Below are 12,492 nucleotides of genomic sequence, written 5' to 3'. Positions count from 1 at the left end.
TATGCTGGGGCCTAGCAAACACAGAAGTGGATGCTCACAGTCAGCTAATGGATGGATCACAGGGCTCCCAATGGAGGAGCTAGAGAAAGTACCCAAGGAGCTAAAGGGATCTGCAACCCTATAGGTGGAACAACATTATGAACTAACCAGTACCCCGGAGCTCTTGACTCTAGCTGCATATGTATCAAAAGATGGCCTAGTCGGCCATCACTGGAAAGAGAGGCCCATTGGACACGCAAACTTTATATGCCCCAGTACAGGGGAACACCATGGCCAAAAAGGGGGAGTGGGTGGGTAAGGGAGTGGGGGTGGGTGGGTATGGGGGACTTTTGGTATAGCATTGGAAATGTAAATGAGCTAAATACCTAATAAAAAATGGAAAAAAAAAGGATAGAAAAAAAATAAAAATAAAATTCAGATTAAAAAAAAAAAGAGTACAAACCTCCCAGGGAGTGAGAAAGGTTTCTGGGGCCTGGGCTACTGTCTGCCCTGGTGCCCAACCATGCTGTAAAGCAGCAAGAATGGACAAGGGGAGACACTGAATAATGTGACCAGGACACAGGCCATGGTATCAGCATGCCTGGTTTTGCAGATATCTACCCTCTGTCTGTTCTCCCTACTTTCAGAATTTTCTTCTGGCATTTCTCTCTTTCTCAAGCCCCTTCTACTCAACCCCATCCCCACCCCTTCCCCCATTTCCACGCCCCCTTTGATTCACATTCCTTTGATGAACCTTTAATTCAAAAGTAGGCCAATGAGCTTCCAGCCCCCAGCAGCCTCCATGCAGCCTGTGTACTGGAGCTTCAGATGGGAGGCAGGGCTTTCTGGGTTCCTGAGAATGCACAGGGCTCAGACAGAGACAGCCATGTGTGGGGTTCTCACTGGTGTGGCTTGGGCCACTGAAAGGGTTCCCACTCATATATGTGTCCATGGGGTAGTAGTCCCCCTGGCCACAATGGACCCCACAAGTGATGGGTGCTTCCTACCTACAAACAAGTATCTTTTCCATTGTTTACTCCTGGCATCCCCTTCATGCCTGAGCAGGGAATGAGAGAGTGGCAGAGTTGGACAGACTTGTGCTGTAAGTGACAGAAAGCCAGTTTTGACTGGCCAAGTACACTGTTTTCTGCAGTGAGTAGGTTCCAATCATTCTGTAGTGAGTAAGTTCTGAACACTGGTTTCATGTGCAACAGGGCCAAGGATAAGTACACACACATGCACACACACACTTTGATTTCTCAGTACTCTGCCTTCATGTGGTAGTTTCTCTCAGGGACTGTTACCTTCTAAGCTGGCTAGTCTTGTGTCAATTTGACACACAAACTAGAGTCATCTAAAAAGAGGGGACCTTAACTGAGAAAATGCCTCCATAAGATCTGGCTATAAGGCATTTTCTTAATTAGTGATTGATGGGGAGGGCCCAGCCCATTATGAGTGTTTCCACCCCTGGGCTGGTGGTCCTGGGTTCTATAAGAAAGCAGGCTGAGCAAGCCAGGGGAAGCAAACCAGTAAGCAGCACCCTCCATGGCCTCTACATCAGTTCTTACCTCCAGGTTCCTGCCACCTTTAAGTTCCTTTGGTGATGAACAGCTATTTAGAAGTGTAAGCTGAATTAACCCTTTCCTTTTCAACTAGCTTTTTGGCGATGGTGTTTTGTTGCAGCAAGAGAAACTCTAAGTAAGACTATTGCTCTTCCATCCTATCAACTGCACCCAGTTAATGGTGCCTAGTCCTGATGGTCCCTCCCAGGCTGAGTCACATGGAAGGAAAAATCAAGTAGCTGAGTCCCAAGGCACTACAGAGGGAGCTACAACCCACTTGGCAGAGACCTTCTAACCACAAGTACCAGGCCAGTCAATGTGAAGCAGGCACAGCTCAGCATTGTCCAGGCCAGACACAACCCCAGGGGGAATTTCTGCCAAGACACGACCATACATAGATGGACCTAGTTGGCCTTGAGGACTTTTGGAAGGAAAGCCACTTCCTGTTTCAGCAAGGAGGCTTTCCATTAATACTGTCATCCTTGATACCTTCGGGAGTCTGGTTTCCAGACCCCTATCCAATGCCAAAACCTCATATCTCTTGCAAGGATGCAAGGTTTGCTTATAACATACCCATCCCCTCCTACAGGATGTATACCCTGAACAGTCTCTGACTTACTTCTACCATGTTACAATCATTTCTAATAAGATGCAGGCATCATTTCAATGGCAGTAGCACTTAGAGGAAGGCTTCTTAAGCTGTGGGTCCATAGTCCAACTAGAGCTGCCCGATAGAACGTGTGGATCATGGAAATGTTGGCAATAATTCATTAGAAATCAATCCCATAATGAACCCAAGGATTTTCTGTCAACACTCACATTACAGCCTTGATCCTTAATATGCAACACACACTTTGCACCACAAAGGTCATCATACTAACAACATGTTCCTTCAGATTTCCAAATACTGTATGTTAAATGTTTATTGTGCATACAAAGGTGTGGGCTGTCATGGTATACAAGTCGGCTCAGTCAGTCAACAGGTTCTCCAGCACAGGAGTGAGGATTAAAAAGAAAAAAAGACAGTTAGACAACATTGTAGTGTGACCCCAGTCAATTCTGAGACTGAAGGCAAATTTAATTTTCCCAATCCACTTTTTATACCATTTTAATTACATGCAAGTACTAAGGGTGAGTGGTACAATGAGGAACTAAAAAGACAATAAAAGTCAAGGAACAAGCAAGACAATAAGCACAAAGCCCCATGATCACTCCAGTGATAGCTGTTTCTAAGGATGATCAAGATAACTGAGCCTATTTCTTTGTTCTACCCTAAAACCAGATTCTTACTTCCTTGTCCTTAGCCAATATCAGGTCCCTGCCTGAACTTACTTCTTTGTCATGGCCTAATGTCAGATTCCTGCCTGGACTTACTTCTTTGTCATGGCCAATGTCAGATTGCTGCCAAATGGCACTCCAAAAAGGCTCTCCACATCTCCCCCCCACCTTTTAATTTAATAAACAAGGCTGAGCCTGTCTTAGGTTGTTCTAACAAGAATGCCTTCCTTACCTGTCTTTAAGACATGCACAGCTTGTTTGTATTATATGAACAAACAGGGCCTTTTAGTGTTTGTTATTAACAAACATGGGCTTTCAGTGCATGCCTGTCTTAGGCTAGTAAGGCCCTGTGCAGAATCTTACCTGTCCTTGGCTCGCCAGCCTGTTAAATTAATAACTCTGTCTGGGAGTTCGTTTTTAGTTTCAAGCCATGTACTTTGGCTGCCAACATGTTGATGTTGTTAAAAGCAAGCTTTAACATCGTGGGCAGGAATAAAAGTATTCCAAGGACAAGAAGGGCTAGCATGATCAAGCTATATATGTCATTTTTGAAGCTTGACCAAGATGGAAATACTGACTTTAGGCCATGAGTAATCCTACCAGCAATATCAGCAGTATCAAAGCTTAGCAGAGCAGCATTCTTTAAATTCATAATCTCTGTGTGCAAAGCTAAAACATCCAGAGAGGTGTTGGAATTATGCCAAACACCCTGCAAGTGTCTTTGAACCCTTTCCCAGCTATAGTGACTATCGTTGTAAGCCTTAGGAGTAACACAAATCCACTGGTATCTGGCATGACACTCGAGATGGCTCCTTACTTTCGGGCTCTGAACCTGCTCTCCGATCATTTGAACTGTATTATAAAGAACATCAATCCGTTGTTCCAAATGCCTATCTAAATCCTCCTGAATACTCAGAGCATTAGTAACATTTTTTTTTGCTAAATGGTTAACAAAAGTAGCTGTCTTAACTTCTTGTGTCAAAGCAATTGCAGCAGTGGTGCTAGCTATTAACTTAATTAAAGGTGCTATACCAGCAATAATGAAGCCCACTACCCTCTTGCTTCTACTTAAAGCCTGACTCACTTCTTCCAGTACCTGCAAGCTTTTCTAGAACACCAAGGTCCTGTAATACTCACAGGCAACAAAAAAAAAAAAAAAGCTGGTTGATAAACCACCGTAACAAACATGCCAGGTTTTAATACATTAACACAATAGGAAAGAGTATAATCAGTACAACTTAAATTGAATACTGTAGAACAAAAGTAATTTTAACATGACCAATTAATAAAAGATTGGGAGTCTTAAAACATGTACTAAGATTTTTTTTTGAAATCCAGACCCTGTCCCAATTTTATCTATTGCTAACATAGCATTATAGAGGACTGCAGCTAACTTTCAAATATGTCTCTAAATAGGTCCAGAACCTGCCTTCCAAATGAAGTCTGTTATTGCCAATATTGGATTGATTCATAGACCAGTCCATGATTGAGTCAGAATAGCTGGTCACATTAAAGGAAAGAGAAGAGTCATCACAACTTCTCTTTTTGATTAAGTTTTTGAAGGCAGTTTCTACAGTGTCCATGTTCTCTGTCCCACAAGGTCTAAAAGCTTGAAGCAAGGCAGCTTGTCCAGTCTGGGATATAGGCAAGCAAAGGTGGGTCAGGAACATATATCCAAAACAGCTTTCCTGTCACCATTGTCAGGGAACTCAGCAAGCTCACAGGTCAGCATCATTCTTTGTCCCAGCATTAGCATGTTTCACCAATCACTCTGGCAGCTAGCATGCTCCTTTACCATCCTGGGGGGGGGGGGGAGACACAAACATGCCCTCTTCCCCATATTAAATACCTGATTAGGACCATGCCATGTGCTAGTATGTGGCTCCTTCCATTTCACCTAGGCATAAGTATGCCTGGTTGTAGGGTGGCATAGACACTCAGAGAGTTCCTTGGCATCCAAATTTAAAAATTTTTTTAAATAAAAAGAACATGATTTAAATAAATTTGTGGTGTACGGGGATATAACTCCCCCTCTTTTATTTTATGAAGATAGTTTCACAATACCTGTTTCTCAATGCTTTGTGCTTAGGGATTATAAGGGATTCCAGTAATGTGGGTAATGTTTAATTGTTGACAGAAACTCTCAAGTGCTCGACTGCAATAGCCAGTTCCATTATCTGTTTTAATCTGACTGGGAACACCCAGTATAGAAAAACAATATAGACAATGAATAATTACATTTTTAGTTGCTTCTGTTAAAACAGTTGCAACTAGAAAGCCTGAAAAGGTGTCAGTAGTCACATGTATATATTTTAAACTTCCAAAAACAGAAATATGAGTAACATCCATTTGCCATAATTGATTAGGTATAAGTCCTCGAGGACTAGCACCATTATGTGGCACAGGTAGAAACTGAGGACTTTCAGGGCAAGTCTTTACAATTTGACATGCACAGTCTCTAGAAATACCAAATTGTTGTCTCAAGTTATTACTATTTTGATGATGTAAAGAATGAGATTGTTTGGCCAATCATTCTCGTGTAAGGCCTACAATCTTCCTGGTGTACAAATCTGTTGTGGCATTGCCTTCACTAAGGGGTCCTGGCAATCCAGTATGAGCTCTTAAATGGCCTACAAAATAAGGAACTGTATGTTCTTTAAAATTGAGTTGCATTTGCATAAATAATTATAAAATTTGAGAATTAGCAGTATCTAAAAAAAAAAGGGGGGGGGGACAATTTCAAGTAATTGTAAACCATGAGCACCATGAGCTATATATTGGCTACCAGTGTACAAATGAAAAGTTTGATTTTTCAGCATTTCAAAAACGGCAGCTACAGCACATAATTCAATTATTTGTGCTGAAGCAGAGGGAAATTCAAGAGAATGAACATGTGATCCAATCACATATGCTGCCTTCTTATTAAGTGAGCCATCTGTAAATACAGTAAGCACATTTTCTATGGGCATACAAAAGCATGCATAGAGGCAAATTTAACAACTTGTCTTTTGGATAATGATTATCAATTTTGTCTAATAAATTTGCGCCTGCAATAGGCCAAATATCAGTATTTTGCAATAACCAATTTAATTACTGTTTGGAATAAGGGATAAATATTTCATCAGATTCTTTCCCAAAATATTTCCATGCTTCTATTCTACAATTCTGTATTAATACAGGAACAGTTTCATAATAAGGTGTTAAAACTTTTTTTGGAGATGAAGAAAGATGAGTCCATATTAATGGTCCCTTTTGCTAAAGATGAGCTCTTAGCCAATTAATATATCCTTTCCAATCTGGGAGGGGGCGGTTAAATTAGCTTCTGTCACTATATCCAATAAAGCTTGTGTAAAAGGGGCAGCAGGTCCATACTGGCCACAGTTGTTTTTAACTTTTATTACTCTAGCTGTCATCTTAATTACAAATATGAGCGAGTTAAAAATCCTGAGCTTGCGATCAAACTGCAAACTGCAGCCAATGAAACACTGGCAGTTTAGCCATAATTTTTAAGTTTCTCTTGTAACACCAGAGCACAACCACAATTTGGGGAAGCAAAACCTAATTTTAATAGTGTAAACAACCCATTCTACTTAAAATCAACACCAAAAGCATTACTTTCATGTTACAAAGTTTTCAAGTATCTCCCTACTTTTTTTGTTTTGTTTTGTTTTGTTTTGTTTTGTTTTGTTTTGTTTTGTTTAAGACAGGGTTTCTCTGTGCAGTCCTGGCTGTCCTGGAACTCACTCTGTAGACCAGGCTGTCCTGGAACTCAGAAATCTGCTTGCCTTTGCCTCCCAAATGCTGGGATTACAGGCATGTGCCAACATTGCCTGGCTTATCTCCCTACTTTTGAACTGCAGTTAATGAGTCTAGGTCATTCTGAGTCGGCGGCCCAGAGCATGCCAGAACTTTGGAAAGCAAAACTCAACCTCCAACAATCCAGTCTCTCCAAAAATCACCAAGAGAATCACCCTCTATGCTACAAAGTTTGGCTGCCCATTCCTGCACAGGAACACAAGATGTTGCAGCCTCTGATACCTCAAAAAGACACATTGCCCTAAATCCTATCTTTTGTGCTCGATTAAATCCTATCTTTTAAATTTGGTTTTTATGATAAGAATTACGTAGAATGTTACCCAATTTAGATGCATCTTTAGAGACCTGTTTCCTTGGGTTAGCTCATGCCACAAGTTGTAGTTCTAAATTAGTCCAATCTAGAGTTACCAGTTTTAAGCTAACTTTCTGTTACAATGTTACAATGTTACAATGTTACAAATTTTTAATCATACCAATAACTTATAAGCCAATAATCTATAACCAAGATGTACAGAACATGTTCATACTTTTAAAACCAGTCAGAAACAAAAAGGAAATGGCTGCATACATACATTTACTTATTTAAGCCAGACAAAGTTCTTAATTTTTCTAGCTGTAATTTCAAGAGAGGAGCACCTTGTCACCTGCTGAACCCAATAATCACAGTCACAGAGATTATTCTAGGAAAAACAGCCATCAGCTCCCTTACCATAGAAGTTGTGAAGCTGCTGGCCCTTTAAGAGCAGCTTTTGCAGACAATCAGCTCCTGGCAGGGCTTCTCCAGCCATGCTAGACTCCTAACTACAGGTGCAGGGCTCCAAAGGCCAATTGAGACGGTTTTTTTTATTTATTTCTTTTTCTTCCCCCCCTCTCTTTTTTTTTAATTTCTAACCGTTTTATCTTTTGAACACGAAACACAGAACAATCAATCAAACCACAAAATGAAAACGCAGACTTAATATAAACAGTTTTGACGAACATGGATGGATTGACACACCAAGGACAGACAATAGACAGAGAGGGAAGAGAATTAGATGTCCCAAAGGGACCCAGATATCCTACCTAAGAGTCCCAGAACCAAGCATTCCTCCAGTAGGAGCCAGAAAGGAGGCAGGACATCTCCTGACCTCCTCCTGTCCCTAGGAGAGCTCTGAAACTGCTTATGTTCTTTCACCAAAGCATCCCCAGACAGTCAGAGAGGACTGCTTTTTTTCAAACCCGTTCTCTCATGTCTTGGGTGTAAACTATCGCAAGTCTGGGTCCAAAGACTAAAAGCACCTATGAGAATTTGCTTCTCTAGATTTTCACATAGCTCTAAACACATATACAAAACACATTTTACCTTTACCTTGTCCTTCTACAAGGTTTATTCACCGCTGTCCCAAATCTTGTTTACTTTCCTTTGCACATGCTTCAAGTTCCCTCGGTGTCCATCAATGTACCCAGCTTACTGGAGCCCAACATTGGGGCGCCATCTGACCAAGCCTACTCAGTCAGTCAACAGGTTTTCCAGTGTGAGAGTGAAGATTAAAAAGAAAAAAAGACAGTTAGACAACATTGTAGCATGACCCCAGTCAATTCTGAGACTGAAGACAAATTTAATTTTCCCAATTCACTTTTTATACCATTTTAACTACATGCAGGTATTAAGGGCAAGCAGTACAATAAGGAACTAAAAGGAAAATAGTCCAGGAACAAGCAAGACAATAAACACAAAGCCCCATGATCACTCCGGTGATGCTGTTTCTAAGGATATCAAGATATCTGAGCCTACTTCTTTGTTCTACCCTAAAAACAGATTCTTACTTCCTTGTCCTTGGCCAATGTCAGGTCTCTGCCTGAACTTACTTCTTTGTCGTGGCCTAATGTCAGATTCCTACCTGAAACCCATTTCCTTATCCATGTCCAATGTCAGACTCCTGCCAAGCGGCACCTCAAAAAGGCTCTCCACACCATGGAAACGTAATGGTTTAATTGTTGGAAAATAACATCTCTTAATATTTTTCTGCCATGGTTCCTTAGCAGGTGTGATGGTTACATTCATCAGCTTGACATAAACCTAGAATCACTTGGGAAGAGTTTCTGTGAGGAATTGTCTAGATCAGGCTGGCCTGTAGGCATGTCTGAAGGGGACTATCTTGATTACACTAGTTGATATGGGAAAACCTAGCCCACTGTGGAAGGTGCCATTCCCTAGGTTTGGGTCCTGAACTAATAGGGATAGAGAAAGCCAGCCAAGTACTAAAAGCAGCCATGTCTTATGCATTCATTTCTCTCTGCTTCTGACCGTGGATGTGCTGGGGCTAGCTGATTTCAGTTCCTGCTGCCTTGGCTTTTCTGCTATGAAAAACTGAAACCTGGAATTGTGAACTGAAACAGACCCTTTTCGAGTTGTGTTTTGTTTTTATAACAGTGGGAATTGAACTGGGTTTCATGCACATGAGATGAAGAGTTCTACCATTCAGATAGATGCAATTAATTTTTTTTTGCTGGAGCATTTTGCCACATAGGTATCAAATTCATACACCTCGGGACTGAATTAAGTTAGAGATACCTACATGTCTGATGTAGGTGCATGTTGATCCAAGGTTTCTTGAATCTACAGATGCAGAACACATAGAAGCAGAGCTGAGTATAGATGCCTCCAGTAGCAAGGCAACCCTGTATCTGCCGCCTTCTCATCCTTATTGCTTTCAGTCACAAGGCTACCAGAGGACCCAGTGAGGCAACCAAGCTATGAACCATCTATCCAGGCCACTGTGCCTTTGTCCAATCTCCACATCCCCAGCTCTCCAACAAAGCTTTGCAGGTCAAGCCTCCTGTCCCTCCCTCGTTGGATGTATGTCGGTTCCTCAAGATCCTTTGTGAAATGCTAGGTCTACTGTGGAATGTTATTTGGTGTGGGCTGACCAAGACAGAGTGGTTAGGACAGTCCATTCTCAAATCTAGATGCTCTGTTCTGTTAGCATGGCCAATCTGAGTTGATGGTGTGGGAACCTGAAGCAGCCTGGAGGCCTTGAGTGACATCCAGCCAGCCAGAGCCAGGTCATGGTCAAAAACTGCCACTCTGATGTTCCTCTACGGCACACGTGTTGTGTTGAGTTTTCACAAGCTGAGTGCAGGCTTCACATATATGTCTGTAGTGGCTATTCCTGGTTGTCAACTTGACTATATTTGGAATGAACTACAATCCAGAATTGGAAGGCTCACCAGTGACCCTTATCTGGAGGCTTGGAGATCCTTATCTGGATCTTGGTTTGGAGATCTTGAGCCATAGTGGCTATGGATTCCAGAAGATTGAATCTCCGAGTTTAAGAATCACACCTTTAATCTGGGCTACACCTTTCATCTGGGATTAAAGGTGTGGTGGAACACACCTTTAATCTGGGCTACACCTTCTGCTAGAGACAATATAAGGACATTGGAAGAAGGGAGTCTAGCTCTTGCTCTTGCTCCTTTGCCTGCTTGCTGTGTGAGACTGAGTAACTGCTAGATCCTTGGACTTCCATTCACAGCTGCGACTGAACCATTGTTGGGAATTGGGCTGCCAACTGTAAGTCATCAATAAATTCCTTTACTATCTAGAGACTGTCCATAAGTTCTGTGACTCTAGAGAACCCTGACTAATACAATGTCTGATAAACATGTCCCTATATCTCACACCATCTTTGTGCCTGGGCTCCATGGCGACCGTCCCTGTGTGATAACACACATGTAGTCACCACAAGCTAACACTTGTCTCCATGGCCAGGCTGTCCTGCAGCAAACCACTGACTTGATACCCATGGGGCTCATAAGTCAATGGACCCTCTGCCATTTGACTGCAGTCACTGCCGTTCTCATGGACTCCCACTGGTTCTGTGTGTGCCTTCTATTCAAGATCTAGCCCTAAGGCATATACAGTTTCTCCATGATAGACAAGGAGCTGCTGAGTGTGCTAAGAGGTAGTGGGGAAAGAGGCCCTGAGGACCTAGTCTCTGAATTGAGAACTCTATAGTCAGTATATGGTGTAGACACATCCATTCAAGACAGGCACGCAGGATTCTCCAAGAGCCTGTGGCTTCCCTGATGAGCATCTGCCCATAGTTGGACAAATATGGTGCTGGCTCAGCCTCTTAGAGTATCTCTTACTTGGAAAGTCTCAGCAACAGGGCCAGTGTGCCTCCAGAAGAGTCTTCAAGGACAACCATTGTACCAATTCTCCTGTCGCTCCTCAGCCAGCCAAAGAGAACTCAGATGAGCTATCTCCCATGACTCCAGCCTTCTTTGCAGCTGAGTGATGTGACTTTCAACACTGGACCTGATGTGACCTGGAGTTGGCTTTGTCGGGGGCAGGGCATGCCGCTCTGGATGGCCCACGTTCTTCTAGTTGCCTGTAGAGCTATGTCAGTATCAGCAGCTCTCTCTGACTAATTCTGCCTTGAGCTTAGCAGATCCAGATGTGCTGGGTGCCAGAGACAATCTCAGCACTTGAGACACGGGTAGACCAGAAGAATCCCATTCTCAGGGGACAAGAAGGTTTTGGAAGCCAAATATATAGCTTTGACTCCCTCCAGGAACCCAGTACTCTGGGGGGCATCACAGTGTAGGGTGGGGACTGTCCTGTATGTAGTTTTAGCCAGAGGCAAGCTGAGGATGTGAGTTGCTCATCGTTGGCATTCCCAAGTCTACCCTCTAGGTATCCATCCTGGGGATTCAATCTCTGGAGCCATCACCCTGGGAAGCAGTCTTGTAATTTTTTTTAAAGATGTATTTATTCCTTTAATGTATATGAGTACACTGTTGCTATCTTCAGACACACCAGAAGAGGGTGTCAGATCTCATTGCAGATGGCTGTGAGCCACCATGTGGTTGCTGGGATTTGAACTCAGGACCTCTGGAAGAGCAATCAGTGCTCTTAACCGCTGAGCCATCTCTCCAGCCCTTTTGTAATCTATAAATGCATAGCATCATTTGGGTCAGCTCTATTCCTCAACCTTCCTGGAAGTCAGCCTCAAGATGCAGGTGTGTTTACCCATAGCCAGGTTCCCATCATGGGACAGTGCCAGCCTGGGCTACAGTGTGCGCAAATAAAGCTGGTACCCAGAATCTCTCTGGTTCCTTCACTCAAGTGGTTACTCTCCCACCAGTTTAAACTCTGGTGGTCAGTGTGATTATATGGCTGCCAGTGTAGACGCATATCTGTTGATGCAGACCCGTGCCTTTCAGTGTTGACACACCTCTCACTGTAGACACACTTCTGCCAGTGTGGACACTGTCCATCCATGTAGACACACACCTTTGGGCATGTGTGGGTGTGGATACATGCTGGACAGCACAGACTGGTCTCTGTCCTGCTAATGTGTGCTGGGGATATTTCTTCATTTGGCTCCTCTTCATATTTTGAAGGAAAACACAAAACTAAAGAAAGCTGGTCACTATGTGCCCCAACGATGCTGTTCACTGCCCATGGCAGTATTAGGCATGGCTGATTAGAAGGCTTCCTTTCTTCTCCAAAGCTATAAGTCTGGGCAGAGGGTTGTTCGTGGGAGATGTATTTGCATGCACAACTGCAAATCTCTGGCCGCCCTTTGCTCCCACTTCCTACCACACCTCGCAAATATCCAGCAGAGTCTCACTGTCCCCCTGGCCACAGCTAGACAGCCAGGTCAGGGATGGGAGCTGTGGAGAATGTAAAGACACATGGGAAGAGTCTGGAAGGAAAGGTGGAAAGGTGAGATTAACTAGCAATACCTTCAGGGAATGAAAAAATACACATATATACTTTTCAGAGAGCGGCCACGTGAAGAAATGTCCCCAGCACACAATGAAACACACAGGGACCAGTCCATGCTGGCCAGCATCTATCCACACTCAT

This window comes from Mus musculus, chromosome 17, assembly GCF_000001635.26.
Source record: "Mus musculus strain C57BL/6J chromosome 17, GRCm38.p6 C57BL/6J".
In the NCBI taxonomy this organism is placed as follows: Eukaryota; Metazoa; Chordata; class Mammalia; order Rodentia; family Muridae; genus Mus; species Mus musculus.
The sequence above is the reverse complement of the archived record's forward strand: the minus strand, read 5'-3'. Positions refer to the sequence as shown.